This window comes from Panthera uncia, chromosome F1 (genome assembly GCF_023721935.1).
Source record: "Panthera uncia isolate 11264 chromosome F1, Puncia_PCG_1.0, whole genome shotgun sequence".
In the NCBI taxonomy this organism is placed as follows: domain Eukaryota; kingdom Metazoa; phylum Chordata; class Mammalia; order Carnivora; family Felidae; genus Panthera; species Panthera uncia.
Window position 1 is genome coordinate 8,273,940 of NC_064813.1, and position 25,885 is coordinate 8,299,824.

Here is a 25,885-nt window from a genome sequence, read left to right on the forward strand (position 1 = left end):
TCCTAATCACTATGGCAGCACTGGAAGACAGGCACAAAGAGGAATACCAACGTTTTCAGTAGTGATTTTGAGCATGACCATAAGGGAGGTGGATGTTGACTAGTTCCTATACAGACATCAATTAAATTTTCCTGTTTCCATTCCTGTGGCTCACTTTTACCTTCTGTCATATGTAGTTTAATTTTACATGAGTGGCAACAGCCTGAATCAGACAACTTGATGTGACTTTGGGATTCGCTCAGATTTGTATGCGAGGAGCATAAAGTAATGATCGGAGCAGAAGGCATTTCAGTGCTTAACCACCGCAAGTGAGATTCATGGTTGGTAATTTAACATCTGATGCCCAAGGTCATGCTTGCAAACAAGACATTATGTATCAATGAGTCCTCATCCTTCAGAAACATTTTGATAGATAAATAACACAGCACTGTAAATGTGTTCCCAATAAGCAGCATCAGTGCAGAGCCCAAAGCCTGTGTCTGAAGGTCACCAGCAGGCTGTCAATACTTGAGGATAAATAGGAAAACAAAAACCAGTAAGGATCAGCCCATTTTCTCAGTGACTGATTTTAGGGGCTTTGTGAGAAGACAAGTTACCGAGGAAATGGGAGCTGTGACCCACAGAGCAGTAGGAGGCAGATTATGAGGGACACCTGTGACCTGGGACACAAAGCCAGTCCTGCAACCACATCTGCTTATTCCAGGGCAGGTCATTCATTAGACAGAATGCAGGAAACATACCGCTGATGAGCGGGGGGAACTTGGGCAAAGTGCTGAAGTTCTGAAGGGAGACCTCGATTGCTTCAACTGAAATCAGAGGTGGGTCTGAATGATTTCTGAGGTCCCTGTGATTTGGATTCAGTGCTACAGTCAGATGCAGGAGCTTCCTTCACTGAGCCTGGCTTTTCCTCAAACTCGCCCACCCGTGGTAGCATCAGATTCATCTTTTATCCCACTGGCAGGACCAGCTACATAATTTGTGAGGTCTTGTGCAAAATAAAAATGCAAGTCCCCTTATTCAAATACTAGTGAGAATTTCAAGACAGAGACAGCAAAGCATTAAATCAAACATATGACCCTTCTAAGCATTGAGACCTGTGACTGCCTGGGTCACCTGTCCAGGAAGCCATCTGTGCTCTATGGGATTTGGCTGTGAACACTTAGTAGGGATACAGAATATCCCAAGTGACAAATATACAAGTATTACAAATTTGATGTTGGAACATTTATAAACTGTAATTATATGTACCTGCCTCCTCATAGTACAAATTTCATACCTGACATATTAGAGAAATGACGATCATGGTTGAGCATAATCATCGTAGACTGAGTTAACAACTAATACTGATGTTGCTTTTCCAATACCTTATTTTTAGAGCAGCTTTAGACACAGCAAAATCAAGTGGAAGGTACAGAGATTTACCACATAGCCCCACCCCTACACATGCATAGCTATCTCCATTATCAACCTCCCCCACCAGAGTGGTACATTTGTTACAATTGATGAGCCCACACTGACACATCATCATCACCCAAAGTCCACAGTTGATATTAGGGTTCACCTTTGGTGGTGTGTATTTTTTGGATTTAGACAAATTTATAATGATATGTATCCATCATTATAGCATCACAGAGTAGTTTCACTGCCCTAAAAACTCTCTGTGCTGCACACATTTCTTCCTTCTTTCCTCTTAATCCCTGGTGGCCACTGATCTTTTCACTGTCTCCATAGTTTTGCCTTTCTCAAAATGTCATGGAATTGTCATCATACAGCATGTTGCCTTTTCACGTTGGCTTCTTTCACTTAGTAATATGCACTTAAGTTTCTTTTGTGTCTTTTCATGACTTGATAGATCATTTCTTCTCAGCACTGAATAATTTTCCATTGTCTGGATCTACAGTAGTTTATGTATCCATCCACTTGCTGAAGGATATGTTGGTTGCTTCCAAGGTTTGGCAATTATGGATAAGGCTATGCCACTGACTATACATGTCAGTGTGCAGGCTTTTGTATGGATGAGTTTTCAGTTCCTTTGGATAAGTATCAAGGAGAGCAACTGTTGGATTGTATTGTGAGAGTGTGTAATTTTGCAAAAAACAGCCAAACTATCTTCCGAAGTGGCCGTATCAATTTGCATTCCTACCAGCGATGAAAGAGAGCTCCTATTGCCGCACATCTTCTCCAGAATTTGGTATGAGTGTTCTGGATTCTGGTCATTCTGATAGGTGCACAGTAGTATCTCGCTGTTGTTTTATCTTGCGTTGCCTGATGGCATATATACCGGAGGCATCTCTTCATGTGTTTATTTGCCATCTGCATGTCCTCTTTGGTGAGATGTTTGTTCGGGTCTTTGGCCCATTTATAAAAATTTTTTAAAAAAAATTTTAACATTTATTCATTTTTGAGAGTGAGAGAGACAGAGCGTGAGTGGGGGAAGGGCAAAGAGAGAGGGAGACACAGAATCGGAAGCAGAGTCCAGGCTCTAAGCTGTCAGCACAGAGCCTGAAGCAGGGCTCGAACTCACAGACTGTGAGATCGTGACCTGAGCCAAAGTCAGATGCTTAACTGACTGAGCCACCCAGGCGCCCCTAAATTTTTTTTTAATGTTTATTTATTTTTGAGAGAGAGACACACACAGAGTGAGAGTGGGGGAGGGGCAGAAAGAGAGGGAGACACAGAGTCTGAAGCAAGCTCCAGGCTCTGAGCTGTCAGCACAGAGCCTGACTCAGGGCTCAAACCCACGAACGGTGAGATCAGACCTGAGCTGAAGTCGGACCCTCAACCAACTGAGCCCCCCAGGCGCCCTGGCCCATTTTTTTTAAAAAACTGGGTTGTTTTCGTTTTGTTCAATTTTACGAGTTCTTTGCATATTTTTGAAAATAATCCTTTATCAGATGTTTCTTTTGCAAATATTTTCTCTCAGGATTTGGCTTGTCTTCTCATTTTCTTGACATTGATTTTTGCAGAGTAGAAAATTTTAATTTTAGTGAAGCCCAGCTTATCAATTCTTTTGTTCACAGATTTTTCCTTTTGTGTCATTGCTGGACCCGAAGTCATCTAGATTTTCTCCTAGGTTACCTTCTAGGAGTTTTATAGTGATACTGATTTCTTATTCTTGTATAACTTGTTACTGTTACACAGAACACTTTTCACCTAACACAAGTATATTAGATTCTTAGAATTCTGTGAACAATACAGTTATTTTTTGGATTAAGAAACGGAGGCACTGAGACACAACAATGATTCCCCCCCCCTTTTTTTTATTCACTATTGGTCCAGATTTCCTTCTATGACACTATTATAGCCCATTACATTATCACCATGAACTAAAGCTTGGTGGGGCTTAATGCCACTTTCGTTTGGACAGTTCAAACTGGGGTAGGTGCAATTTCATGTGGCAGATTGATTTCACTGCTTTGTATAAAATAGTGCTGGTACAGCAGCCTAAGAACCTAGCCTCCATTCAACAAATTCTCATGAGTACCAACTCTATGCTGGAGTAGCCTTGGTTGCAAAGTCTCTTCTGATTTCTTCTTTTGTCAAGTACAGAAGAGACCTACCTGTGAATGGCTTTGGTCGCCACTGCTTTGTGTTTCTTGCTATTGAGGTAAAGTGATGGGGTCTTTGTGAAGTTCAGAGACTGCTAAACTTTACACTGAAGTTGCCATTTCAGGAATGAGACGGCATGGTTCCCAAATAACTTTAAAACTATTATTTGCTTGATACTATACTATGCTGCCTTTTATTTCATGGTGGAATGTGAGGTGGATAGAGGAGGATAGCCTAGTGACTTAATACATAACGTTGGGACTTTGAATTCTAGCTCTGTCACTTACTGTGTGACCTTGGCTTAACCTCTCTGTGCCACTAAAATATTAGAAAATATTTGTACCAATTAAAAAAGATTATATATACTCCCTAAAAAATAGATAATAATTATTTTTTAGAAGGAGGTGAAAAACTTGATGGAAAATGTTCTAAGAGTGATTTTGTCAACAACTTGATGACACCCAGCAATGGGGATGAACCAGGGTGAACAATGTTCAAAACGGGGATCTAGTGAGATCACAGAAATGGGAGGAAAATGACAAAGCCAGAATTTAGGGGAAAATGACAATAGTAAGGGAACTAACAACAAACAACAAATAAGCAAACCAAAACTAAAACCAAAACCAAAACAAAAAATTCCTGAACTAAACTTCAGAAAGGTAAATTCAGTCAAATCAGATTATATGAGAAAATAAAAAGTAAAATCTTTAATCCAATTAATTTATTTACCTGGCACATGCATTATACTGAAAGGCACTTTAAAACAAATGCAAAATGGGTTTAGCAGTCGTTGAAAGCAAATACAGTTAAGGTAATCTGTGGCTAAATTCAAATTCAGATGGTGACAGTTTGGCTTTAGGTCAGTTCACTCTTGAAATATCTATTTGTTTCAAAACAATAGGTGATAGTTCTTTCAACATAGCTATTTCTATTCAGGGGGTAGTAAGCTGTAAGCTTATAAATAAGGCATGATCCCTGCTTCTGGCTAGTTGGGCATATAAAAGTCAGTAAGTATTGCATTTAATTAGAACAGTTAGAGGTTCAGATAGAGAAGTCTTCTTAAAGGACTTTTAGTTTGGTTATCATAATTTACCATTTGCCTGGAATTTACTTATGCTGATGTGTTACCAAAATAGTATCTACAGTTGATTGTGTTAGAATCACAGAGTAAAGATCCCTGGTAGTCACTTGGTTCCGTCATCTGGTGTCCACAGCTCTTATATTGTCAGTGAGGTATGATTCCCATCTTACGAAGTCCCACTAGAAAGCTTTTTGTGGAGCTCATATTTATTTTCTTTTGCATCTAATCCTTGTTCTTTGTAATTTGGGAAACTGAGAGCAAATAGTCTACAGAATATACTGCCATGATTCTCATGACTGGCCTCTGAAACTGCACAGCCCATGTCTAAAGCAGCCGCTTGGGTTTGAGGATTCCCACAAGCTACGATGTTCCTCTCCTCTTTCTGTTCTTTGGATACAAAATCACCGGTCTTTTCCACTTACTTTTTTCTTTCAAAGTCGTTGCTTTTCTCAGAGCCCAGAACAGAATACAACAATTTAAGTGCAGTCTGATGTCATTGATTCTCTTGTTCTGGGCACCATTCTTTAATAATACCTAAGATAACACTAATACTAATACGATTGACAATCACATTACGCTATTGATTAATTTTCAGTTACTTTATGTCTTTGTGTGTCAGTTTCTTCACCTGTAGAATGAGGATACTGATACTTCAAGGGTGTTGTACAGATTAAATGAGTTAATAATACATTTTAAATGATGAGAACAGTGCCCAGTACATGGTAAACCCTTGATAAATGTTAGCTGCTATTACTGTCATGATTATTATTACTGTTATTAATAGTCAATTAAAATTCCTAAGTTGTAATCATATTGATGTTCAATCACATTCTGCCCTTTCATTCTTGTAGAGTTTTTGTTTCATTTTTAAGATAATTTTGGGGTTTACTAAATACCATCTTGTTAAAATTTCATTATGTCCTCTTATCTGGACCAAGATGCTCCTGCCCAATTCATGCTGTGTTCCTCTGAGCTGTGTGTTATTTCACAGATAATAAGTGTGTCATCTGTGTGCCCCAGGTTGTCAAGTCACTGCTGAAAGTGTCAGATTGAACAGTGCCTCACACAGTGCCCTGCCATGGACCACCAGGTTGACACTGATTTTATAATTAGTTTTCTATGGGGCTAGATGCTTGATAGGTAAAAAGCCACAGAATTTGTATTATCATCATTATAGGTAAAAAGCCACAGAATTATCATCATTCAGCCTATATGCTGTAAGAAATGGGTTTCGCACTCGGGACATGGTGTTGGTGAAGATAGGCTCTCTGCCTTCAGAGAAGCTTCTGTCCTGCCTGAGTGTTTACAGGTTTCCAAAGCTGGCTCCAAGGCCTCTCAGCAAGTTCTTTCACTGTCTGGTAATGTTAAAACAATCAAGGGTCCCCTTACCATTCCTGAAGATCTCTCTGCTAATTATGTTTTTAAATCTCTCAAGGTTTCCTCCCTTTGTTTGCCAGACCACATAGGCTGATTGGAAAAGAACAAGAGTATTGCAGTGTTATGAAGATTTTCAGGATCTTTTTTCTGGTTTTGACATGGGGCTGGGGAGGGACAGAGGGGTGGAATAGGGAAGGCATGGTGGTATACCTTTCACCTGCAATGTTTCTCTTTGTTATGGCAGAGGAAGCTGCATAGGGACAAGGCCAACTGGGAAGGGTGAGGATTAAAATTAAACCAGCTCATTGAGATGCTCATTGTCACTGAGGCGGCAGGTCTGAGACAGGTGCTGGGAGAAAATTTAGTCTGTCAGGAAACACACACACACACAGCAAAGCAGACAGAATCAGAGCCCTTTGTCCATCTTACAGCAACAGAATCCCATTGTGGTTTGCAAACGTCTCCAGGTTCATGACATCACTAAGCCTGTTGCAGCAATCCTATTCTGATGGCCAGTGTTTGGCTCAGACATGGGCATGAGATGCATGGTATGGGGCAAGGGCTAAATCAGAAGAATTATGTCCTCAGAAAAATGCAAGAATTATTCCTCATTTTTTATTTTAGAGAAAAAACAGAAGGCAACGATAATAGGGGTTCTACTTAAAACCTTAGAAGAGTCAGTCTACTTTCTAATCTACCTTTTTCCCCCAGTGGCAATTCACTGAACCTTCCACTTGAGTGTAGTTTATGGCCAGTTAGCTGCTTCTGTTTGTGTTAGAGATACAGCAGAATGAGATATAAAATTGTAAAACACTTTTACATCTCACTTGATTATTTTGGTGGGTTCAGCTAATGAACCCTTTTGAATGAGTCTGTCATAACTTTTTTGCTATTACTTTTTAAATTTCATTCCCAGCAGTTATCACGGGCTGGAATTTTCTTGCTTGTTCTCTGTCTCCTCCAGCTAGGTGTGGGCTGCATAAAGACAGTGACTTTGTCTGTCTCATATTCCAATCCCTGGTTATATAGGTGCTTGATAAATATTCACTAAGTGAACAATTGAATTTTGTAGATGTCTCTGTGACATCAACATGTAAACTATACACACACATTTTTAAGTATACACTCTGTTCCTGGAACAATGGTGGGGAAAAAAAAAATACATGCATGTTTCTTAACTTTTAGAAAAGTGGAAAGGAAAGAAAGAGAGGGGGAAGGAGGGAGAGAAAGAAGGAGGAAGAAAAGAGAGTGGGTCACTTTGGGCTGCCATATTAAATACCATAGACTGGGTGGCTTAACAGCAGAACACTATTTCTCACATTTCCAGAGACTGGGCTATCTAAGATAAAGGTGCTGGCCAGTTGGTTTCCTAGTAAGGCCTCTTCCTAGTTTGAAAATGGCTGATTTCTCACTGTTCTCCCATTGCCTTTTCTTACTATCATACTGGGCATTAAGTCTTCAACATATGAAGTTGGGATTGGGGGAGGGGCACACAGATATTTAATCCATAAGAGAAAGAAAAAGAGAGCGAGAAGAGGAAGAAAAGAAAGAAAGAAAGAAAAAGAAAGAGAAAGAAAGGAAGGAAGGAAGAAAGAGGGAAAGAAAGAAATATCAGACAGCATTAAGTGCTATGGAGACAGTTACGATTCAGCCATGTAACATGACTGGAGATTATGTTAAATAGGCTGGGCACATGACCTCTCCAAGGCAGTAACATTTAAATAAAGATTGACAGGTAAAGGCGATGAATAAGAGAGTTCCAAGCAGAATGATAGGCGGTCCACAGGTCCTGAGGAGGAAGTCGCTCAGTGCAGTTGAAGAACTGAAGACCAGTGGGATGAGTATGGTAGGAGAAAAAGGTGGTGATAAGGGATAAGATTGAGTACACAGATGGGAGTTTCATGTAACATAGATTTTTAAGTCAAAGTAAGAAATTTCTAATTTATGCTGAGAGTATGGGAAGCCAATGAGAAGTTTTTAGAAGAGAGGTGAAACCATCCGATTAGGTTTTTAGAAGTTCATTCTTGGGTCATGTGGAAAATGGATTGCAGGTGGGTAACAGTGGCAACAGAAGACCAGTTAAGAAGCTGGTGTATAAGTTCATTCCTTAATAATGGTGTGTGGTACCAGGGAGAATGGAGAGAAATCGATGTCTCTCAGGTGTGTTTTGGGGGTGAGTAAAGTGAATTTGCTAATGAGTTAGACATGGGGATGTGAATACAGAAATTACAGCCAGGATTTTCAGCTTGAGCTGTTATGCCCAGAATTCGTGATCCCCAAAGACCACCAGGGAGCCGAGTCTGATGCAAAAGCAAAAGAGCCTTTATTCGAGCTAGCTCGAACTCAATCCCCTACCTGCACCGACACAGCGGTGAGAGAGCGAGTTTCAAAAGCACAAAGGTTTTATTGGGGTCTAGGGGCAGTTGGTGAGGTAATGGCTGTGGCCTCAGCCGATTGGCTGGGGAAGGGTCGGAGTCCTGTTCGGGAAGTTTGAACGGGTGAGCGGGAGGTTACTCAAGGGGAGGAGGCGTGGTCAAGGTGGAGGACACAGAACAAGATGGAGTTGGCCAACGTAGGTCCGCCCTTTCATTCCCCCCTTGTCATGTAGCTTACGGACCCAATCATGGGACCGGCTGCATTTATGGTGACAAGGGGAACAGAGTTTGGAGGTTTACACAAAGCCCTGGGAACCAAGTGTCCCTGGGGTGGCGAGTTTGGAGGTTTACACAAAGCCCTGGGAACCAAGTGTCCCTGGGGTGGCTCTGGGAGGTCTGATTAAGTATTGTCCCCGAGCTGGTGTCTGTGATCTGCCAGGTGATGTTTTGGGGGGTGTGGGGACTCCCGGCAGCATGCCCAATGACAAGCAGAGTTAACAGAGTTACCAATATTAGGTGGGTCGAATGCGCTGTAGCTTGAGCTTGAGCAGGTTGTGTTGGTCCCGACTGATGGACCATCGCGTGACGAAGTCCTTCCGGATCGAGGAGGGGTCCGCTGGCCGAACGTGGGTGTGATGGACCCAGGTCGTGATGATTTGAGAGCGGTGGGGGTTGTCAGCACCACGATGTAGGGTCCCGTCCAGCGTGGCTCGAGGGTCTCTCGGTGGTGCCTCTTGACGTAGATCCAGTCTCCCGGCCTGTACTGATGAGGTGTCGGGGTCGGGCCAGCCTCGTAGATGGCACGGAGGCGCGGCCAAATGTCCTCGTGCACCCTCTGGAGCCCTCTCAAGGAAAGAAAAAGTTCTTGATCTTTAAACTCAGCAAGAAGTTCAGCTCGAAGGTTGGGAGTAATAGGGGGTGGCCTGCCAAACATGATCTCATGGGGAGTAAAACCCAAGGTGTAAGGAGTGTTCCTAACCCGGTAAAGGGCATACGGTAGGAGAGTCACCCAGTCCCTGCCAGTCTCCATGGTTAATTTGTTAAGGGTCTCTTTTAGGGTTCTATTCATTCTTTCTACCTGTATTGAGCTCTGGGGCCCCCACTGCCTTGGCTACTGCCTGCATTACCTGCGAGATAAAAGCTGGTCCATTGTCTGATCCTATCATGGCAGGAAAACCATACCTGGGTAAGATGTCTTCTAGTAGCTTCTTAGCCACCGTCTGAGCCGTTTCATGCTTGGTTGGGTATGCCTCCACCCAGCCAGAGAAGGTGTCTGTAAATACTAAAAGATATTTATAACCATACTTTCCTGGTTTGACTTCAGTGAAGTCGACTTCCCATTGGGCTCCCGGTCTGGTGTCTCTGAGCCTGGTTCCTTTTTTATTTGATGTGGCTCTCACGTTGGTGAGTTGGCAGGTCTTGCAGGCAGATACAGCTTGCTCTATTTTGGTGTCCTGTTGGTGAATCTTGATTCCTGAGCTCTAATATTGAGACTCTGAGCCGGTCTGGCAGCACAAGCTCCTTGTTAGTTGTATACCACCATCCCTTTATCTCCTGGGCCATGGGGAGTTTCTTGATCTGCTGTGACTCCTGTGTGCTGTGACTCCTGTGTCCGTCTCGCACAAAGCTGCTGCCATCAGTGAACCAAGTAGCCTCGGCATCGGGGAGGGGCCGGTCAGGTCTGTCCGGAATCCATGTACTTTTTCCAGGATTCCCACACAGTCATGTAGTGGAGCACCTAGGTCAGGGTCGGGCAGCAGGGTTGCAGGATTGAGGGCTGCACTGGGGTGGAACCACACCCGTGGAGGGTTGAGTAGGAGGCTCTGGTAATGAGTCACACGTGTGTTGCTCATCCATCTTTCAGGAGGCTGTTTCAGGACCCCTTCAATGGCGTGTGGGGTCGTGATCCAGATCTCCTGTCCTAGGGTCAGTTTGTCTGCGTCCTTGACTAGGAGTGCTGTCGCCGCAATAATTCTTAGGCATGGCGGCCAGCCGGCAGCCACTGGGTCTAGTTTCTTGGACAGGTAAGCCACCGGGCGGTTCCAGGGGCCTAAGGCTTGAGTTAGAACCCCTTTTGCTATTCCCTTGTGTTCGTCTACAAAGAGGGGGAAGGGCTTCGTAATGTCTGGTAGGCCCAGGGCTAGGGCACTTAGGAGGGCCTTTTTTAACTGATTAAAGGCAGTTTCTTCTTTTTCAGCCCACTTAAATGTTTTCCCCTCTTTGGTAGCTTCATATAGGAGCCTGGCGATCTCAGCAAAACCTGGAACCCAGAGGCGGCAGTAGCCGGCTGATCCTAGGAATTTCCTTACTTCTCTTCAGGAGGTGGGAGTAGGGAGCTTTAGGACAGTTTCTTTTCTGGCATCTGATAACTGCCCCTGTCTGCCCTCCAGGATAGATCCCAGGTAACTTACCCTCTCCCTGCATATCTGAGCCTTCTTCGAGGATGCCCGGTACCCTAAGGCCCCCAGGGTAGCCAGCAGGTCCTGGGTCCCTCGCTCACAGTCTTTGGCCGTGTCGGCAGCAATCAGGATGTCATCTACGTACTGTAGGAGGGTGAGGCCAGGGTGCTCCCTTCTGTACTCACCCAGGTCCTCGTGTAGTGCCTCGTCGAAGATGGTGGGTGAATTTTTGAATCCCTGAGGTAGCCGTGTCCAGCTGAGTTGCCCACTGTAGCCCTCCTCCGGATCATGCCACTCGAAGGCGAACAGGGGTTGGCTCTGGGGTGCCAGCGGCAGACTGAAGAAGGCGTCCTTTAAATCTAGTACAGTATACCAGACCCTGGAGGGCGCCAAGGAGCTCAAGAGAGTATATGGGTTGGGAACAGTTGGGTGTATGTCCGGGACCCTCTTATTTACTTCCCGGAGGTCTTGTACCGGTTGGTAGTCATTTGTGTGAGGCTTTTTGACCGGCAGTAAGGGGGTGTTCCAGGGAGACTGGCAAGGAACTAGTACCCCTAGGCTTTGTAGTCTCCGGATGTGTGGTTGGATCCCCTTCTGGGCCTCCTGAGACATGGGGTATTGTTTGATCCTTACCAGACTCTCTCCTGGCTTGAGCTCTACCAGGACCAGGGTCCTGTGAGCGGCTAGTCCTATTCCCCCCTCCCCCCCATCTCTGCCCAAACCGAGGGGAATTCTCGTAGCCATCTGTCTATATTATCCTCTCTCTGGGGGTCGCCTCCTGGTGGAGGCGGTATTCATCCTCCAGTTTCATGGTCAGGACCTGGATGGGGTGGCCCTTGCGATCGGTGACCTGAGGCCCCCCTTGTCTGAAAGTTATCGGAGCTCCAATCTTGGTCAGTAAGTCCCAGCCTAACAGCGGGTAGGGGCATTCTGGTATTACCATAAAGGAGTGGGATACACGTCCCGTCCCCAAATCTACCGTTCTTCAGGTAGTCCATGAATACTGGCTCATACCAGTTGCCCCTTGTACCCAGGACTTCTTGCTGGCTAGTTTTCCTTGTGGGGTGCAGAGGACCGAATGTTGCGCTCCGGTGTCAACGAGGAAGTCAACAGGGGTCCCCTCCACTTTAAGAGTTACCCTGGGTTCGGGGAGAGGGTCCGAACCCCGACTCCCCTAATCACTCAGTTCATCAACTCTAGGACTTTTACTCGATCAGTCTTGCTTCCCTTCCCGCCGGCCCTTTATGGAGAATCTCGGTCCCAATGACCTATCTCCTTGCAGTATGCGCACTGATCTTTCTGCAGCCTTTGCTTCCCCCTCTTGGTGGTTCCTTTACCTTTTCTTGCATTGTCTGCTGGCGACAGCGGTCTCGTTCCTCGGGGAAGTCAGCAGTGGTAGCCAGTAGTATTCTGGCCAGGTCTCGAGTCTGCTTACTGCTGGCAGCCGCCACGGCACGAGCCTGCTTGTCCTCAGGAGGCTCCCGGTTATTATATACCTTTTCGGCTACCACCAGTAAGTCCTGCAGACTTTTTTCTCCTTGTCTATCTATTTTCTGTAATTTTCTCCTAATGTCTATGGCCAATTGGTTTACAAAGGCCATGATAACAGCTGCCTTGCTTTCCGGAGCCTCTGGATCCATGGGGGTATAGGTACAGAATGCCTGCCTCCATGATCCATTCTAAAAAGGCAGCCGGAGGTTCATCTTTTCCCTGTTATACATTTCCTACCTTGGCCAAATTGGTTGGCTTTCTAGCAGCCATTCGGAGCCCCCCCATTAGAGTCTGGCGGTAGACCCGGAGCCTCTCCTTACCTTCTGCCGTGTTGAAATCCCACTGGGACCAAGTTAAGGGGAAGGAGGCATCTATCTGAGCCTGGTTGGTGGTGGGATTCCCGTCTGCACCCGGAACTAGTTTTCGGGCCCCATTGAGGATTCATTCTCTTTCCTCAGTCGTGAACAGGACCTGCAAAAGCTGCTGGCAATCGTCCCACGTGAGTTGATGAGTAAAAAGTACAGAGTCTAATAAATCAATAAGCCCTGCCAGTTTCTCGGAAAACTTAGGATTCTGAGCTTTCCAATTGTAGAGGTCACTAGTGGCGAAAGGCCAATAGTGATGAGGCTGATTCCCCTCCGCGTCTGGGGGTCCGGTGTCTCGCAGGGGCAGAATAGTGGAATCGGCGGCAGAGGCAGATTGCTCCCTCTGAAGCGTTTGCGCCTCCTGTTCTCGGAACAGCGTCTGTCTCCCCCGGAGGGGGAGGATGGTGTTCTTCTGACATCCTAGGGGGGTTATACGGGGGAGGAACAATTAATTCTTCTTCAGTCCCCCCCCCCCCCGTAGGACAAGGTAGAGGGGTGCTGAAGGCTGGGTAAGACTTTTCTTGTTTTCCTTCTTCTCTGTCCCCTGTAAAGCAAGAATGGGCTTTGGCTCCGGAGGGAGTGGGGCTAGGAAGGGCTTAAGCCAAGAGGGTGGGTAGAGGGGTAGTCTGAGTCTGTCCCATAACGTCCATCCAGTAAGTCCACAGAACAAAACAGAGAAACACAGAAACAAACAGAGGGCCCTTAGAAACAGTCTTCCAACTCCGTGGAAGCAAAACTGAAAGCTAGTTCAGACCTTTGAGTGGATTCCACGTCCCTCCAAAACCGAAAGCTAGAGGACGGCCTCACGCCGACCAGCGGGAGCGACCCGCCTCGTCTCAGACCTTTGAGGGGATTCCACGTCCCTCCAAAACCGATGAGGGGATTCCACATCCCTCCAAAGGGAGGATTGGAACGTCTTCCAAAACACCCGGCCCGTGGTCCTCCAGTGCGGCCACTTAGACCGCGTCGGGCACTACCAGAATTTCAGAAATGAGCTCACACAGAAAAGACGGAACGAACAGACAGTAACCGTGGCCAGTCAGGCTCTCCGGGTCGGGGGATCCCTTGGGGGTCTTGGGGATCCCAGGCTGAGCCCCCAAATGTTATGCCCAGAATTCGTGATCCCTAAAGACCGCCAGGGAGCCGAGTCCGACGCAAAAGCAAAGAGCCTTTATTCAAGCTAGCTCGAGCTCAATCCCTTACCTGTACCGACGCAGGGGTGAGATGCCGGAGAGAGAGAGCGAGTTTCAAAAGCACAAAGGTTTTATAGGGGTCTAGGGGCAGTTGGTGAGGTAATGGCTGTGGCCTCAGCCGATTGGCTGGGGAAGGGTCGTGGCCTCGGCCGATTGGCTGGGGAAGGGTCGAGTCCTGTTCGGGAAGTTTGAAGGGGTGAGCGGGAGGTTACTCAAGGGGAGGAGGCGTGGTCAAGGTGGAGGACACAGAGCAAGATGGAGTCGGCCGGCGGAGGTCTGCCCTTTCGGAACTTACAGCTGTGAGATGTCGGCTGTCTTCATACCTCATCCACTGTTCCATTCCTCCAGGCTGTGAGTTATCAAGTCTCTTTACCTCTCATTACTGGTGGGCCCCTATGGTGATTTTTTTATGGAATTTCTTCAAAGTTAGGGTCAGGAAAATATTCAAGATAGGCCATTCTATCATACTACTTGCTTTTTCTCAATGAGCTAATTAGTTCATTAATTAAGCAAAAAAGTTCAAAAGTAATGACTGAAATGAATTTAGGGAACTGGAATGAATCCATTATTGATTCTTGAATTTCATGATCATAGATAAAAAGAGACGAATCTATTTTAAATAATTTTTCTTTTGTGTACCTATATTTATATTGTTAATGTGGATATTATTTTACACTCAGCATTTCTGATGGCAAGATGTTCAAATATGAATTTTTACTGTAAGTCATTTTGAAGCTCTCAGGGTATTTCATTAATGATCCTCTGTATATTATCCATTTTATAGTTCATGTAATTGTTGCTTTATAAAAAGCCAATTTAAAACATTAGTGAAAACTACTACCATAAGAAAGGCTTTTATTGTACTCATTCTTTTTTTTTTTTTTTTTTTTTTGGTAGAGGATAGGAAAAAAAAACAACACAAAGACATTTGAGACAATAGTCTCTTCTCTTTTGTTGATAAATCTAGCCGACTTTTGTAGAGCGTTCTCTAAATTAGATTCTTTTGTCTTTAAACATGTCTATTCTAAATTGGCAGGCACCACAATTAATTAGCTTTTCAAACATTAAGAAAAAGAATGCTATAGTTACTTTAATTTTAAATTTTGCTAGATGAATTTCTCCTTTATTCACCAACAAGATTGTACAATACCCATTGCAAATTTGTGATATGTGCTATATATTTTAAGAACTCGCTTATCATATCTCACCTATCTCAACCTCTCTTATGGCCTATAGGATAAGAGAATAATCCAGAAAAATAATCAAAAAGTGAAAAAAAAAAATGTTCCAGAGCTTGGCAAACAAACACAACAGTCTGGACTTTTTGTTCTCCAACTTTCTCTTCTTCTGGCATCCATATGCTATATTTTAACAGAAAAAAAATAGAATTGTTGGGATTAGCACACTGGTTTTGTGATTGCCCTGTATATGTCAATCAGAAGACTGGGATTGTATCAGGCAGGATTCTTGATTTTAAATCACAGAATCTTAGTTTGATTGGTGTAAGCAGAAATAAATCTGCTGAAAGGTTATAATTTAGGGCACTCAGGCTCATGTGAGGAATGATCATCAAAGGAAAACTGGAGAACCCAGTTTGAAAAGAAGCAGGTGCCAAGATCCCAGTAGGAAGGTATGGCAGCCAAAAATACAGATGCTTCTAGAGAGAGAGGAAGATATTGCAGAATGGAACCATGGCCTTGGGTTTGAATGATAAAGATACATGGATAAAAGGTAAAACATCTTCTAAGCAGCAAGATTACATGCTGAGTGTTCAGAACAAAGCATTTCAGAATGGACCCATCTCTGTGCTAGATTCCTTCTATTTTTGGTGCTATCGCTCAAATTAGTTTGATAATTAGAGAGACCTGTTTTCTTATTAGGGAAGGGGAATACATATTAAAAGTAGGTTTGCCTCATATGTGAGCTACTTCTAGACTAATAACTATACCAAGTGATGTTGTTTTACTTTTGTTGTCCTCTATGTTTGTGAGTTCCACAGGGATAAATATAGCTCTTTTATTGTTAATATCTATCATAAAAACTGAGTAGATGTTTGTGAATGGATCCTGGCAAAGTATCCATTCATTTATTCAACATTTACTGAGTCAGATTGTTATGAAAGAAACCCAGCTAGGGTGTGTGTGTGTGTGTGTGTGTGTGTGTGTGTGTGAGTATGCTAAGTTTAGGGAGGGGACAAAACTAAATAATTCATATTCTCAGCAATCTGAGAACATACATTCTCCTTAGGGCAAGTTGAATAGACAACCACTTAATAGAATTTTTTCTACAGAATATAAAGAAAATTGAATTTGGAGTCATATAATTCTGAATTTTGTTTCTGGTTCCTGTATTTGTCTGACACAGTAATATCTGGGGTGAATCATTCAATCCTAATGAACCCAAGTTTGTTGTCACCTCTAAAATACAGCATTGCTATGATGATTAAATGAATTATATAAAATGTCTATTAGAATGCTGGCACGAAGTATACACAAAATTGTTGTACTTTTTAAGTTTTAATGTATGTATTTTTTTAAGCTCTGGATTCTGAAATGGAGTGATTTATTCTGTGAGGATTATACTTGCCTTACTTTGAAGGATACATACTGTTGTAGTAAGTAGAGAAGAGGCAGAACATTAGAAACAAAAGCATAGTATTATTAAAATGTAGGAGCAGTGATCCTGTAGGATCAAATTCAAATTGTATGAAGCTATTTCATAGTGGAAAGTTCTGGAAATGAGGCAGGTTGCCAGGCTAAGGAGTTTGGTCTTTATTCTGCCTCTAATGCAAAATGGCTGAAGCAGAAGCCTGCCATGATCTGACATGCATTAGGAAAATAAATCAATTAGAGAATGGGAGATGGGTTGTAGAAATGAGACTGATGACTAGCAGGCCAGTCAGGAAACATTTGTTGTAGTGCTGGCAGGAGAGGAAGAACTGAGTTAGAGGAGTGGGGGAGGAATGGAGGGAAAGAGGTATTTCATTTCAGAGGACATTATGGTAGTAGAAAGGACAAGTCTTGGCAAATGAGCCAGGGAGAGTTGATCATTTCAAGATTCCTTACCTGGGTCACAAGTGATCATTGAAATAAAGAATAGGAAATAAGGAGAAAGTTTGGGGAGGAAAGATGAATTTGTTTTTGATAGGTCATATTTGATTTATCAACAGGACTTGAACTGGCAGTTGAAAATCTTGGACTGAGCTGGGGAGAACAATCAGGATTTGGATTTACCCTTGAGAGTCACAGCACTAAACTGATCAGATGAAATTGGCCAGAGAAGGAGAATTGAATGCGAATGTGTGAAGTTGGGAAAGTTGAGGACAGGATTCAGTCTTGGGCAATGCAGGCATTCAGAGGATGGGTGGAAACTGAGCAGTGAGCCAGGGTGACTAGATAAAGCTCATGTAGGCTGAGAGGGACACCAAAGGAGAGACAAGTTTATTAGGGAGAGGGACTTGGTTACCTGCAGTATAGTCCTAGAACTGAAGTGTGACACAGGTGGGGCATATGTTGCTCTTAGCTTCTAGATGAGGAAAAATAGCAGAAAGGATATAAGGAAGACCCTAAAATCAAATAACACATTAAAAAAAATTTTTTTTTTTAATTTTATTTGAGAGAGAGAGAGAGAGAGAATATCCCAAGCAGGCTCCATGCTCAGCATGGAGGCTGACACAGGGCTTGACCCATGACTGTGGGATCATGACTTGAGCCAAAATCCAGAGTTGAATGCTCAACCAACTGAGCCACCCAGGCATCCCAAACAGTGCATTTTTAAGATTAGAATATGAGTTGCTTAACTTCAACCTGAGTTTGTCAATCTGAAAGATCTTCCATATGATCAAGTTATGGGAAGAACTTGATCTGGCTGTTAGTTACATGTATGTGTGTAGTTTATGAAAACCCAGTGAGTTTTACATTTAAGGCATATGTATTTTTCTGCTCACATGTATCATTAAAAGGTTTTTTTTTTTTTAATTTTTTTTTTAACATTTATTTATTTTTGAGACAGAGACAGAGCATGAACGGGGAGGGTCAGAGAGAGGGAGACACAGAATCTGAAACAGGCTCCAGGCTCTGAGCCGTCTTCAAAGAGCCCGACACGGGGCTCGAACTCACGGACTACGAGATCATGACTTGAGCCGAAGTCGGACGCTTAACCGACTGAGCCACCCAGGCGCCCCTAAAAGGGTTTTTTTAATCATAAGAAGGAGATGGAAAGAATATATTATGGTAGGGCCAAGGAAATAGTTGACTAACACATTGATGTGAGTCTCACAAAGTTTTTATTATTTTAGGGGTGCATGGGTGGCTCAGTCAAACATCCGGCTCTTGATTTCATCTCAGGTCATGATCTCACTGTTCATGAATTTGAGTCCTGTTTCAGGCTCTGTACTGACATTGAGAGCCTGCTTGCGATTCTTTCTCTCTGTCTATCTCTGACCCTCTCCTCCCCTCTATATCAAAATAAATAAATAAACTTAAAAAAAGTTTTTAGGGGCGCCTGGGTGGCTCAGTCGGTTAAGTGGCCGACTTCGGCTCAGGTCATGATCTCGCGGTCCGTGAGTTCAAGCCCCGCGTCGGGCTCTTTGAAGACGGCTCAGAGCCTGGAGCCTGTTTCAGATTCTGTGTCTCCCTCTCTCTGACCCTCCCCTGTTCATGCTCTGTCTCTCCCTGTCTCAAAAATAAATAAAACGTTAAAAAAAAATTAAAAAAAAAGTTTTTATAATTTTAAACCATAACCTTTTTCAAATAATCTCTTAATGCTGTTTATTTTAGATTTGGGGGTGTGATTTATCCACACCTGAGATTAATTTCAGTGGTTCCCTTAACTGAAGGAACCAAGGCTTTGGAGTTGTTACTAATAATCTCAATAAAATCTGCATAGCATTTAATACCCATATCTAAAGATTTATACATCATATAATTTTATTCAGTCTTCACACAGAAAAGGGGCACCCACATTTTGAAGATAAAAACACTGAATGCTACATGACCCATGTTCTGTGTGATGGCAGTGCTTTTCCTCATCTGAGGTTCAAAACGTAATTCTGACTCTTACTGATGTCAGGAAAAAACAGCATAGCTATGCATATTGTTAATACTTCAGGACTGGGAATCATTAAGAGAAATACAGTAGACATCTGCTGTTGTTTTCATTCTCAGCCTCCTTTCTCTTTTTTCTGGAAGCAGTACCCTGTTTTCTTTTGGGGAACCAGCCATCTGTCTTTCTGTTTGGTTCTCGTGAGGTTGCCAAATATCCCCACCTCACTCCTCACCCCAACTCTAGGGGTAGAATGTGACACGTGTAGTTTTCACACCTGTTTCCCTGGGGTTTTATATTCTAATGCCATAAGAGACAAGTTCTCTCATTTGGGAGCCTCACTAGCTGAGATGAGGTAAACCTGTAGTCTCTGTAGCCATTGCCATTCTTCCACCTCCCCCCCCCCCCCCCACCTATAGGAGATACATCTGCAGTAGAAGAGAACCAGGCAAAGTCATAGAAAGACGCAAAGGAAGGGGGTGGGAGGGAGACAGAGAGTGAGAGAGAAAGAAAGGCAGACTATTTAAGTCATAGGTGTTAGGATTATTCATATTTTTATGTTTTGGAGGGATCATTTTGGTTAGCTTGTATTTTTCTAGTAATTTGTCCATTTTGCCTAAATTTTCAAATTTAGTGGCACACAGCTTCTCAAAATAGTCCATTCTTATCTTTTTAACATCTACAGGATTTGTAGTAAAATCTCATCTTTCATTGTTGATAATATTTATTTTTGCCTTTTATTTTTTCATGATTAATATTGCCAAGTGTTTATTAGTTATATTAGTCTTTTCAGAGAACCACTTTTTTTTTGTATCCCTCTCTCTATTGTGCCTTTGTTTCAGTTATATTAACTTATACTTATTTCTTGTTTCCTTTAATACTTTCTTTGCATTAAATATGCTCTTCTTTTAAAATTTCTTGATATTCTTTTATCATTGATTTTCAGTCCTTATTCTAATATATTTTTAAAGAATGTAATTTTTTCTCTTTTTATTTTAAAGTTTATTTATTTTGAGGGGAGGAGAGAAAGAATGGGGAAGGGGGAGAGAGAAGAGAGGAAGAGAGAATCCTAGGCAGTGTAGACTGATGTAGGGCTGGATCCCATGAACCATTAGATCATGACCTGAGCCAAAATCAAGAGTCGGATGTTCAACCAGGCACCCCATAAAGGATGTAAATTATTTTCTAAGCACAACTTTGTAGAAAACGTCTAAGTATTGAGGTATAGTATTTTCATTATAATTTCGTTCAAACTATTTCCTAATCCCTCTTATGATTTCTTCTTTGCTTATGAGTTATCAAATGTACAGCCTATTTTCCAAGCATGTGGTGTTTTCTAGTGAGATTTTTAGTCATTTCTAGCTTAATTCCACTAAGGTTAAAAAATATGCTCTATAATTTCAAACCTTTGAAATAGCATATGGACCATTATATGTTAATTTTGATACATTGTGTACTTGGAAAGAATGTTATTATATAGTTATTGATTGCAATGTTCTAAAAGGTCAACTAGATCAAATTTGTAATTACATTTTTTTTTTTATGTTGTATCTCCTTACTGATTGTTCTTGTTTGTCTGCTGTATTCATTCCTGGATAAAAGAATTGAATCTCCCACTAATTTCTTTATATGTTTTGAGGCTGTTTATTAATTGTGCACAAATTTTAAAATGTTTTATCTTCCTTATGGATTAACTCTTTTATCATTGAGAATAGCCATTTCATCTCAAGTGGTTCTTCTTGCAAAAGTCTACTTTGAGACTGATCGAAATACTATGATGGGTATTCTTGTGGTATATGTATTTCCTATTTTTACTTTCAACCTTTGTATATTCTGTTATTTCAGGTGTGTCTCTTGTAAGCAGCATGTGATATATATATATATATTTTTTTTAATTCAGCTGAACTGTTTTTTTTTTGTTTTCAATTGAATAGTTTATCTACATTTGATGTTATTGATAAATTTAGTTTAAAACCATTTGTTTTCTATTTACCCATTCTGCTCTATATTTTCCTTCTCTTATATTCCTTTAGGTGGATTTGGTATTATTTATTTTTCCATTTCTCCCCATGTGAGCTGGCTAGATACACATTCTTTTACCATTATACTATTAGTTACCTTAGTTTATAAAATGCATCCTTGAATTATTGAAGTCTAATGTAAATTACCATTTTTTACCATTACCAACTCAATGCAAGAGCTATAGTATACTTTAATTCCATTTGCTCACATTCTGGTATGTTTCCAACCTTTGTTATGGGTTAGTGCCTTTCCCCCAAGCTAGCCCCCAGTCCTTGAAAGGTATTTTTCTGTCTTCTGATGTCTGTTACTTCAGTTGAGAAGTCAGCTCTCAGCTGTCAGTCTTATTGTCCACATCTCCTTGCAGTTAATATACTTTTTTTATCATATATCTTTTTTTAAGGTTTTCTCTTTGAGTTTGGTCTTCAGCAATTTTACTATAATATACCTAGCTGGGTTGTTTTCTTTTTATTGATTCTTCTTAAGGTTCATAGCATTTTGAAAAATGTTTTTATTTATTTTTGAGAGAGGGAGAGAGAGCACACACAAGTTGGGGAGGGGCAGAAGAAAGAGGAGGGGGGCAGAGGATCCAAAGCAGGCTCTGCACCCATAGCAGTGAGCCCAATGCAGGGCTTGAACTCACAAACGGTGAGATTATGACCTGAGCCGAAGTTGGACACTCAACTGACTGAGCCACCCAGGGGCCCCTGTTCACAGAATTTTTAAGAAATTAGTAGCTTACAGTATTTGATCAGTTTTTGAAAATTCTTTGTAATCATCTTTTCAAATATCGCCATTGCCCCGTTTTTCTATTTATCTACTTAGATTTAAATTACATGTCTGTTGGGATGCCTGGGTAGCTCAGTCAGCTGAGTATCCAACTCCTGATTTTGGCTCAGGTCATGATCTCATGGTTTGTGAGATAGAGCCCTGAGTTGGGCTCTGCACTGACAGCATGGAACCTGCTTGGGATTTTCACTCTCCTTCTCACTCTACCTCTCCCCAGCTCGTGTTCTCTCTCTCTCTCTCTCTCTCTCTCTCTCTCTCTCTCAAAGTAAATAAATAAACATTAAAAAATAAATTACATGTATATTAATCTTTTCATTTGTGCATGTCCTATAAATTTGACATGCTCTTCATTTTCTATCATTTTTTTCTCCTTCTTTTGATCTTAATATTTGACTCATCTTCCGATTCACTGATGTTTTTCCTTCAGTTCTGTATGACATACTGGTATATATATTTACAAAGTTCTTAATTTCAATTCTAGAATTTACACTGTCTTTGTTTTCATCATTGTTAACTCTGCTTAATTTTATCAAGTTATTTAACTATTTAATCTCAGTTATTTTGAAGTTTCTATCAGAAACATACAATAACTGGATTTCTCATGGGTCTTTATGCACTATCTGTTTTTTTTCCTCTTGTTATTTGGTTAGATTTTTTTTAATATGCTGATTATTTTTTATTGAGTCTCATATATTGTATTGTCATATATAGTAAAAGAAAACTCGTGAGATATTTTGAGGTTAAATGAATGTTCTTTTTCCATGTAGGAGTTAGATTTGCTTCTGACCAGTAGCTTGGTCAAATGCCAATCACCTCAATCCTTTAAGGGGTTGAGCTGACCTAAGGCTTTTCTTAGGTTCTTATGAGGGCTGATCTGTTTTCCTGTTAACACTTACTTGTAGGCTGAAGTGCCCTGGGGTCCCTAATGACATCCTATGTCTTTACCTAAGGCTATTAATCCCTGGAAGACTCTGAACTCAAGTTTTTGTTGCCTTTTCCTGTGCAACTTTTAAATATTTCATTCAATCTGTAAGCCTTTCAGCTGCTGCTTTGGGGGTAAACTTCTCTTGGCTCTCTTCTTTCAGACTCTTGGCCATGAAGCTTCTCTTTATCTTAATGACTCTCTGATGACTTCAAACATACAGTTTTATATATTTTGTTCAGCTTTTATAGTTATTTTCAACAGGCACTTGGTGAGAAACAAAGTGATTTCCATTGCCAGAAGCAGAAATCTGCTTCATTTTTGAAGAACAAAAACTTTATCTTTGTTTGTTAGATTACCCATTTTCTGGAAGTCACTGGCTTCATTATAATGAAATGATTAACAATACCTGCTAGAGGGAAACAGTGGTTGGAAATCCCACTAGCTAATTTTCATGATCCAGGATGTCAGGAGATATCATTGTAGGAGACCTGACCAAACATGGCAGGAGCCAAGCCCTGTGCTGACGCAGGACGGTGATAAAGTGAGTCTGAGATTCAGATGCACAGGGCTGGCCAGCACCATCCTCTGGTGCAGCAAAGGATGAAGGAACTTCTGAGGGGAGTTTAGGAGGCCAGTGTTCCTGGATTAGCCATCTCATTACAGGCTTAAAGAGGATGAGTTATTTATCGATTGATATACTTCCAGCCTCTCTCATAATTGGCTTTTAGAACTGATGTCTGATCTTGTAGGTGTTGGATTTGGTTACAAGGAGCAAGGAAACCAGAGAAAAAGAAAAAACTTATGGTTTCCAATACAAACATACTTAATCCTTTCCTAGCAATGTGGCCCATTTTATGCCATTCACTAGAACCTTACTATTGTTATAGTATTTTTGTATGCAGGTTTTTAAGGTATTCTGAGAGAGACTTTGATTTTTTAACTTAATTTTCTCTGTTATGTTTAGCATGAGAGTACCTAAAAAGTGAGTGATTAAAATATATGTCAGATAGATAGATGGATGGATGGATAATCTCTGTTGGCTAGACTGATATTGGAGTCAGCCTTAGAATATGCCTGACCTTTTGGTATTTTGGGGTCCTACACTTGCCTTGAGGGTGAGGCAGGAGTAAAGTAAGGAGTGGCATACAGAAACTCTTCCATTTTCTCCTATTTTCTGTTTTTCTCCTTTCCTCTCTTGAGCTTTCTTCTCCTGAGACGTAGCAGACTGTCCCTAAAGGGGCAAAGGATTAGTTTCATAAGTAAAGATTTATGTTTTGATCAGGCTGTTTAATGTACCACAAGTTCATCTCTGTCAATTTATTTCAAACTAATTATTTAAAACTAAGCCCTGGATGACTTCTGTTTCTGAGAGGTAGAACAGACATACTTTTCCCTATTCATCCTGCTAAGTACAACTACAAAGTCTGAATACTGTATATAAAAAATACATAAGGAGACTCTGAAAAGTGGAGAAAATAAACAGACTCTTTAAGGTCTTTAGAACCTGAGACAGCATCGTGATAAGCTTTGAAAGCTGAAGAGCTGGCATCCCAGAAAGGTCCACAGACACAGAGGACAATACAAAACCAAAACAAAACCCAAGCCAAACCAAAACAGTAAGAAATGCCTGCTCTCTTTAATTAAAGGAGCAAGAAAGGGGCAGCCTTGTAAGACAGAAACTTCTTAGACAATAATCTCCAGCCAAATACCACAGAAAAAAATGTGGCCCCACCACTATTCATGTAAGAAGAGGCCCAGGGGGATACTTGAGACTTTCACCTCCTGAGGCTGTAGTGAGGTGAACAAATACCATCAGCAGCCTGATGACAGAGAAGTCCAAGTGGGGTGTTTGAATTTATATCTCCATTCTGGTTGATAGAAAAGCATTCTTTTTCACCACAGGAACAACTTTTACACACATAAATGGTCCAATTCATCACAAAGTACCGCAACTAACTCAATATGAAATAGATAATTTGAATAGCACCATAACTATTAAAGAATAGTTTGAATAGCACCATAACTATTAAAGAACTTGAATTTATAATTTTTTAAATAATTTTTTTACGTTTATTGTGTGTGTGTGTGTGTGTGTGTGTGTGAGAGAGAGAGAGAGAGAGAGAGAGAGAGAGAACATGAGTGAGGGGAGGGGCAGAGAAAGAGAGGGGTGGGGACCAAGGATCTGAGGTGGGCTCTGTGCTGACAGCACAGAGCCAGAGGCGGGGATTGAACTCACCAATCCTGAGATTATGACCTGAGCCAAAGTCAGATGCTTAACCCACTGAGCCACCCAGGCACCCATAGGCCCATTTGATTTCATTGGAGAATTCCACCCGGTGTTTAAAGAATTAACACCAATTCTATAGAATCTCTTCCAAAAAACAAAGTAAGAAACAATACTTCCTAATTCATTTTCTGAAGCTAGTATTATCTTTATGCCCAAACCAAAGATGATTCAAAAACAATAATGACAACAAACTGTAGACCCATATATTGCATGAATATACATGAAAATATCCTTAATAGAATATTAGCAAGTAAAATTCAGTAATATATAAAAAGTTAAACTCTACTACCAAGTGGAATTTATTCCAGAAATGCAAAGCTGTTTTAATATTTGAGAGTCAGTCAGTGTATTCCACCCTATTAAGAGGCTAAAGAAGAAAAAAATTCCATGATCATATCAAATGGTTCAGAAAAAGCATTTTAAAAATTCGATAATTATTTATGATAAAAAATTCTCATAAAGATTACAGTAGGGGGGAATTTTCTCAATCTGATAAAAACATCTACCAAAAAAAACCCCAAACAAAACAAAAAACAAAATGAAAGAGTCATGCAGAGTAGGAAGGAAGAAACAGGACTGCCACTATTTTCAGATGCAATGACTGTCTACATAGAAAATCCTAATAATCTACAAAATAACTCCTAAAACCAATTAGTGAATTCAGTAAACACAGGATATAAGATAAACATACAAAGACCTATTGTATTTCTCTATAAACACATGGATATGGAAATTAAAAGCCATTTACAATCCTTCACAATTTTAAAGAAGTAAGTAGGTGTAAATGTAACAAAATGTGCAGGGTTTATATGCTGAAAACTACACAATGCTGATCAAGGAAATCAAAGAAAATCTAAATAAATAGAGAAAAATATCTTCTTTTTTTTCATTTTTTACTTAAGACAACAGAAATTTATTCTCTCATAGTTCTGGAGGCTAGAATCTGAAATCAAGGAGTCAATAGTATTGATTCCTTTCTGGAGGTTCTCTGG

The 25,885-nt window shown here is 41.4% G+C and overlaps 1 protein-coding gene across 3 annotated transcripts in view; it reads left to right on the forward strand.

Moving 5' to 3' along the window:
- The window catches only part of RGS7 (regulator of G protein signaling 7), a 511,512-nt gene that overhangs the window by 140,513 nt on the left and 345,114 nt on the right, over positions 1-25,885 (forward strand). Inside the window, exon 1 of one of the 3 annotated variants that reach the window (XM_049635137.1) lies at positions 14,010-14,181. The exons of the other annotated variants lie outside the window; for them this stretch is intronic. The gene's annotated coding sequence lies outside the window, so the exon portion shown is untranslated. Of the gene's footprint in view, positions 1-14,009; positions 14,182-25,885 lie in introns of those variants that run through there. 3 annotated transcript variants of the gene reach the window in all.